Source organism: Carassius gibelio, chromosome A7, assembly GCF_023724105.1.
Source record: "Carassius gibelio isolate Cgi1373 ecotype wild population from Czech Republic chromosome A7, carGib1.2-hapl.c, whole genome shotgun sequence".
Lineage (NCBI taxonomy): Eukaryota > Metazoa > Chordata > Actinopteri > Cypriniformes > Cyprinidae > Carassius > Carassius gibelio.
Genome location: NC_068377.1, coordinates 10,044,575 through 10,052,341, shown reverse-complemented (window position 1 = coordinate 10,052,341; position 7,767 = coordinate 10,044,575). Strand labels below are relative to the sequence as shown.

The 7,767-nt window shown below is 35.1% G+C and overlaps 1 non-coding gene across 1 annotated transcript; it reads left to right on the top strand.

Annotated features, from left to right (window-relative positions):
- The first annotated feature begins 6,891 nt into the window (after nt 1-6,891).
- Nucleotides 6,892-7,010, top strand: LOC128017934 (5S ribosomal RNA). Its single transcript, XR_008184628.1, has one exon. It is a non-coding gene; the product is annotated as a 5S ribosomal RNA (ribosomal RNA).
- The last annotated feature ends 757 nt before the right edge of the window (nt 7,011-7,767 follow it).

Here is a 7,767-nt window from a genome sequence, read left to right as displayed (position 1 = left end):
TTTTTTTTTTTTATTTAATCGTAAACACAGCAATGTTGAAGCCTGCAGTAAATGTTTTGCATTATGGCAGTGTCAGGGATCTGCAAGAAATGGGACCCAAATGCAGAATGCAGAATAAGCAAGGCCGCGCATGGGCACTAGCGGGAGCGACGTTGGTCGCACAGGAGAGCAGCGTGTCAGAGAACGAAGAGGAGAAGAAGAGAAGAGAGGAGAAGAGAGGGCGGATCTTTTCCGGTCGGTTCTTATGGCTTGGGATGGTTCACGCCTCTTTTCGCGTGAACAACCAATGAACGTCCGCGATCTGAAGCGGGGGAAAAGTTCCTGTGTCTCTGTGGAAACACTTACCCTAATGATTTAGGGCTTGTCAGATTTCATCAGGGATATTCTAGCAAGTTCGTAATTCCAGAATAATACATTTTTCATTACTTTGCTTTAGATAAGTGGGTCTGTCAAAGCATGACGATTACAAGAACACCATACAGTACATATATATATAACTGATAGAAACACGAAGTTACATTCAAATGCAGATTTACACACATTTAAAGATTAACACAAGCTAATAAATTGCAGATAGTCCCAATTTATATGGGAAACATCTAATGTACCAAAAAGAAATAAGTAATACATTTAGAAAACATCAAAACAAAAGGTAATGGTTTAGAATGCATTAGGAAAAGAAACCAGTGACTTGGCTTTTCTCCTGTCCTGTTGCCCAGGGGGGTCATAAAGTTTATATGAGCTGCAAAGGAGTGGGGGTTACATAAACATGACTATTTGAGAAAGAGTTAGACTGAGGAGAACATTTCCACTTATAAGTCAGCACTTTAACCATTTACCCAGGATAAACCATTTTTATGCAATACACAAAACATTCCAAATACATATTAATAAGGACTTACAAAAGTAAGGACCTTTAAAAAAGGTTTCTTTTTGTGTGTGTGTGTTAAGGAATTTGGGGGGTTTTCAGGTCTCCTTTGAGGCTCACATGGGTATCGTAAATAATTTAAGTTGGCTGGCGCCAGGCAGGGGCGATTCTAGGATTTTTTCAACTGGGGGGCACAAGAGGGCCCACGATTAATACAGAGGGGCCAATCTTGTGTTGTTTGAACAGTATATCCAAATCATTTCAAGAGTTCAGTAACCTTTAAAATCAGTAATAAACAGTGATACCCTATTATATTTTAATAGCAGTTATTCACTGCTCTAAATAAAATAAAAAAATCAAATACAATTTGTATTAACTTTTCACTTTACAAAAGTGAAAGAAAAACTGTAATAAATAAAATAATCCAATGTATGAATAGTGTACAACTCACAAATAATAATAATATAATTTATTTATAATAGCCTTATATAATATATATATATATAATAGCATTATTTGTATAAATGCAGAACAACATTAATAATTCATAGAAATAAATACACAATTAATTAATTAACTAATATAAATGTAATATAATTTCATTATATGTTTTTGTTTATTATCCACATCCCATTCAATTTGCATAGCAGCAGTTGCAGTAAATTTGCATTGATGAATAAACAAAATCAACTTATGTCAAGGCTAATTAATCTTGAGCATATTGATTTAAAAATATCATATATCCATACTTTGTTAGAAAGCTACTTGTTCAAAAAGGTAGCTTTAATTTAACATGTAAAATATGTGGATCCTATAAAACAGTTTAGAATAGCTTAATTAGTCCAGTGTTATTTTAGTATTAGTTATTTATTTTGCTATTTAATCATGCATTAAATAATTATGTATGATTTTTTTGAGAATGTTTCTGGGTGTCATCAAATGACGTTTTGTCAATAACTTCTGTGAAGGGAGGGAGAGAGAGCTAGAGAGAGAGCTTTCCAGGGTGCAGACAGCAATCGCGGAGCACCATGGTGATTTAGAACGGCAACTGAATTTATTAGGAATCTACAGACGCAAATAGACTAAAGGTGTAGAAAAATAAAGACCTATATGTGTATTTTGGACGTTTTTCACCACAAGTCTGAAAGAAGACATGTTACTGAAGACAAACAGCCCCAAATCTCAAAATTGACCAGTAAAAAAAACGATGTTTTTGCATGCGTCTCACCCATATAGACTTTTAAAACAAAGTCTCAAGTGTGGAGCGTTAGATAAACATTACACGATTTGTTTCGTCACCTCACTTGAGTGAAAAAAGTCGCTAATCGACTGCATGATTCAATAATGACTTTATTAGAATTGCTTTTATAGTGTTTTTTAAACATTGCTTTAAATTGCGTTGTTGCCTATATCGGCGCGTTCGGCCGAAAAAAAAAAAAAAGTAAATTGTAACGCAGTAAACCCCTTTTACATTCAGCATCAGAGGAGCATAGTAAATATAATGATTAGCATCTTGGTCTGCTCTAGGAGATAACACCGTCATCGAACCTGGTCTGTCTAACACCGAAAGACGTTAACGTTAGTACCAAACACTTCTTGCACTGCAACAACTGGCTAATCGAAAAACATAAGCTATTTAAAATAGGTGCTTTTTTTCGTTGGAAAACGCTATTCTTGGTCCTCGTTGAGAAGCATCGCGACGCAATCATGAGTTATTTACTAAACTGAAAGATTATAATTTGAATTTGTGAGTGACAGACAAGTAGAAGGGTGGGGGGACACTGGGGGGCCAATCAGTTTTCAGGAGGGACCAGTGCCCCCATGGCCCCTCCCCTGGCTACGCCACTGGCACCAGGCCAGGCATTTAGTGCAAAAAGGTTTCATTTGTATGCCTGAATTTAACCCATGAATCGATGATCTGCATATCCGTTACACAGGACAATACACAAAAACAAGACTAGACTCAAAATGACACCGACAATTGAAAACAAAGAGTGAACAAAAAGGCAAAATAAACAAAACTATCCAAATAAATAAATCAGAGTTTAAAAACAAAAAGCCAAGATCCAAAAAGGAACTGCACTCTCAAAGTGAGTAAATGAAACCCTAAATCAAAAGATAATAACAAAAACTAGATTAGGATGTACACAATCAAAAAAACAAGAACTAGATAGAACTAAAAAGTCAAAAAGGAACCGAGGATATTGATTAACTAGACAACAGATCAAAAACAACTTGAGCAAGATCAAAAGGATAAATTCTGGCCCAAGAAACAGGTAAACACCAAAAACGAACCAGCAGAGACCCAAGGAAAGAAACCCCAATATATAGGACAGTACACAAGAGGATCAGGTGAAAGCAATCAAGCAGACAAGGGCTAAACAAGAAGGCGTGACAAGGGGTAACAAGGAGGTGGGACAAGGGGAGCACTTGGGAGACACGAACAAAGACAGAAGCATGTGCTTAGACACAAAATAAACAAAGAAACATGGAACAGAGACAAGATGGACAGGGCTGTCAGGGCAGGATCCTGACAGGCAGTCCACTCTGCTTATTGCTTTTCAAAAATGCACGTAACTTCACGCCAATAAATCATCAGAAATATTGGTCTTTACCAATATATTGAATCTTTACATTCCTCCTGCCTGTTGTCTGTGGATTTACCTATATTCGGTGTTATTTGCCTTTTAGATACGTGTAGTTCAATATTTACCCGCGTTGTGAATCGGTTGTGAGAGGACATCTCCTAGTGACGTCATTTACACGTGCGTTACACGTCCATCATGACCCTCTGTGAAATCCTTGTGGAATATGCAAAAGCTGTGCACACCTTGATTAATACTGCAATAATTAATTAAAGTGCACCAAGTAGTTTTTAAGAGGTTTTAAAGAGGTTGTGAATAGACGTCCACTGACGTCTTTTACACGTCTCGCATGGTTTGTGGAAAGATGTCCAAGCAAGACTAGCAGGAAAAAATATATATATACAAAGTAAATATATTTACATGTATATTTATATACTTTATCTTGTTTAAAAAATTATAATCACAAAGAGCCCAGTGTGGTTAAGTGATTGCAAAGCAATGCTGCAATTTAGTCATTATTTCAACCTATTTTATGTATTTGTTGTTATAACTTTTTATTGAATCTATGCATATACATGTAAAACAGATATGTACCCGGTCACAATTACGGTCTGAGTTGGATGTAATTGCCAAAACGGTGCTGCCAAGATGCAGACACAAAACATACTAATATATTTCATGATATTACAAAATCCCGCAATAGGATAGATTATCTCGCGAGATCTCACTTTTAATAATTGATCGTAACGGAAGTTCCGGTATATTGAGCAGGCAACCACGAGGAGGAGAGGACTCGAAGAGGACTGAGATGTATCAATAAAAATTATTTAAAATCTACTGTTGTGTAAGTACATTTTGTATTATTTGATTAACGTGCTTGGGTTTTACTTGTTTGACACAAAGGAACCGAGAGAAATGATGCCTACATTGTCAACTGAAATTCACTGAGTATGGCTAAAATTAGCTAACGTTAGAAGGCTAAAAGTTACTTATATTGATGTAATTTTTATTGGTATGCTTTAATTAATTATTTAGGGGACATCACAGCCCTCCTGTCTTATCAGAAATGTTCTGTTCACTTTTTATCACAGTTACACCTCTAAACGTTAGTTAAGGGTGTTTCTCAAGGGCATCATATTAAAGCATAACACCTTTTGTACAATAAAAATAAAATTTAATGCTTTTTGATTACCTTTTTTTTAGCTGTAGACCATAAAGATATTTTGAAAATAAGTGCATGTCATTTATCTCACATTTTTTATTTTATTTATTTTAAAAATACATGTATTCTCTTCCCTCAGATGCTGTGAAGAGGTGGAGACTCTGAATGGGATGCAGCAATGACAGAACACCTGAAGCTCGCTCCAGGAAGAGATGGGGGTGGAGGTTACAAGAAATGAGCCAAACAACTGTAATGTGTTTAAGGGATAGTTCACCCAAAAATGAAAATAGTCATAATTTTCTCACCCTCATGTTACGATCATAATAATTTTTCCTACAGTGGCAGTTAATGGATTGTGAGATCTGCTTGGTTACAAACATTCTTTCAAATATCTTTGTGTTTATGAGACAACGGTGTAAGTCAATGACAAGATTAATAAAGAATTGATAAAAAGAAACCATCTTTTAACATTCTAGTAGAAAACATTCTCAGAAATGTAATATTTGAATTAATGTCGGTTCTATAGTTTAAAATCATTTACACCACTTTGATTTTATAAATAGCAATGATTACAAACATATTATATGATGAGGGTCTTATGTTTTATGATTTTCTTGTCACATGACAACAATGGCTCCTGCAAGGTGTTTATGCCACATGTTCAAATATTAATAATATTCTTAATATTATATGATTAAAGTATTTTAAAATAAATGCAATGAATATTGATTTATATTATATATTAAAAACATTAATAAACAAACACTGTGCAAATAGAAATTTTTAACAATAATAATGGACTTCAAGATTGAGTATTTCAGTACTTTTTATTCAGTGATGCCCCTCATTAAATCATATTTCTGATGGAAAAAAATGGTAGGCCTGTAAACTTATTTCAGAAATCCAAAATGGATACAAAGATAACATTGAAAAAAAAAATTTAAATAGATTTTTATCATCTTGAAGATTCTTATTTGTCATTGTCCCAGTAAAGCAAACATGAAAACAATATGGTCAGAACACAGAAAGGTATATTTGAAACATGAGGGTGAGTAAATGATAGAATTTACCCTTTATATTATAATACAGTATTTTGTAATTAGTATTTTAGTTTGGTTAACAGATGCTAAACTGTTCAAAAACAATAAAATGTGCTAAATCAGAACATGCTTCTTTTTTTGCATATGTCCACAAATAATGTGTTATTGTTTTTGATGTACTCTTGATTAAGACGGTTTATGGACGTTCATGTCTGACTGGACCAATCTTGAACTTTTGTCAAGATGTGTTAAACCTCAAGACATAATTGATTGCCTTTCATAATGTTACACAGTGGGTGTGCGATTATTTTATATGCAGGCTTATATATATATATACACTTAAAATATGTAGCAACGCATTTAAAAATCCAGAAGACATTGACGTCCAGAAGTCGACGCATTTAGACGTCCAGAAGACGACACATTTAGACGTCCAGGGACATGCAGAAAAAACGTGCAGTTCACGTCTAGAAGACGTCAAAGACGTCGGTTCAACTTTCATTTTGGAACTATTTTTCAACCATGACGGGACGTCTCGGATGGACGTCTTTTCAACGGTCAAAAGACGTCCGAATGTTTGCTGGGCTGTGTTGGTTGATTCGTGCTTGAATCGTGCAATAGATTTTCGAACATAAAGTGACAGTCGACATGGTCACGGTTTTAGACTAGAGAGGAGAAGGGATGGGAAAAGATCTGGGCACAGTTTTTCTAGAACTTCGTGCCAAGTTAAAGCGGTGTCGAGCTGTTTTAATGAATTTTTTTAGATGTATTATGGTGCCCGAACCCGTATGACTTTGAACAGTGAGCGCGAACATTTAGTTTACTGCAGCCACAGCCATCATTACCAAGCATGAACCGCTGACCCTGACAGTGAATGAGAGGAGATGAAGCAAACGTACAGGCCACAGTGTGACATCCGTGTAAACACAGATGACGTCACGGGGTTTTTTTTTTTTTTTTTATCAAAGAAGATAGCCTTCATTTGTATGTAGGCCAAGGCAATTTATATATTTACAATACTTACTTAAATATAATTAATAGTATTTTAAATTTCAGAAATAGGGCCCCATTCACTTCCACTCAAAGTGCCTCAATGCAATATTGATTGCATTTCTTGATATTAATTTTATTAATTCATTTAAACATTTTGTTTTAATTTACTTTAACCAGCTGTGAAATTTCTGTTTTTAAATCTGTGTGTCTTCTTTAAATAGCTCGCTCTTGACTGTTGTACTCGCTTACGGCCATACCACCCTGAGCACGCCCGATCTCGTCCGATCTCGGAAGCTAAGCAGCGTCAGGCCTGGTTAGTACTTGAATGGGAGACCACCTGGGAATACCAGGTGCTGTAATCTTTTGCTTTTCGTTCAGCTAACACGCTTATTCATGGCTCAGCTTTCATTCTACACTCAAAAAAAATGGATTTGTGGCACTGTTCGTTTTACACAGATATTTTTTTTTTAAAACAACACAAATATATTTAGTTTCCCGCCTAAACACAATTGTATTGTGAGAGAGGATCCATTGTGGCTTGTCTCCAAAAATTTGATTGATGAGGGTCATAAAAGCCATCTGTTCTGGACACCTGTTTGTACACCCCCCTCCTCTCCCTGTACAGCCCAGTGACCTAAATATGAACTTATGAACCTAAGAAGGAATTTTGGAGGGAGGGAAAATGTTTTGGGATCTATGTGCTTTTTAAACTCTGAAAAGGTTGAAATCATGAAAATGGTATAAGGGAAAATTTTATTAAGGTTTTAAATACATTTCATGAAAAAGGTTATAAACACAGACGAAATGGAAACAATGTAAAAACATTGTAAAAGTTGTTACAAATTAAATGAAAAGAAAACTAGATTACTGGTTATTTATCTAAAACAACCAAACAAGTAAAAAAAACTATCAGATATGTTTCGTTAAGCAACATGGGAAAAAGATGTGAGAGCTTGTAGCATTACAATTTAAAAAGGTGTTTTGTTTCCAGCTAGAAAACTAGGTTACAGAGTTTTATAGCATTTGTACCTTACCTCAAACTAAAAAAAAGAAGCGAATGTAAAGCAGCGATACAAACCAGAAATGTTGGTGTTTGTCGCGTCGGGATGAAAAGTTAAA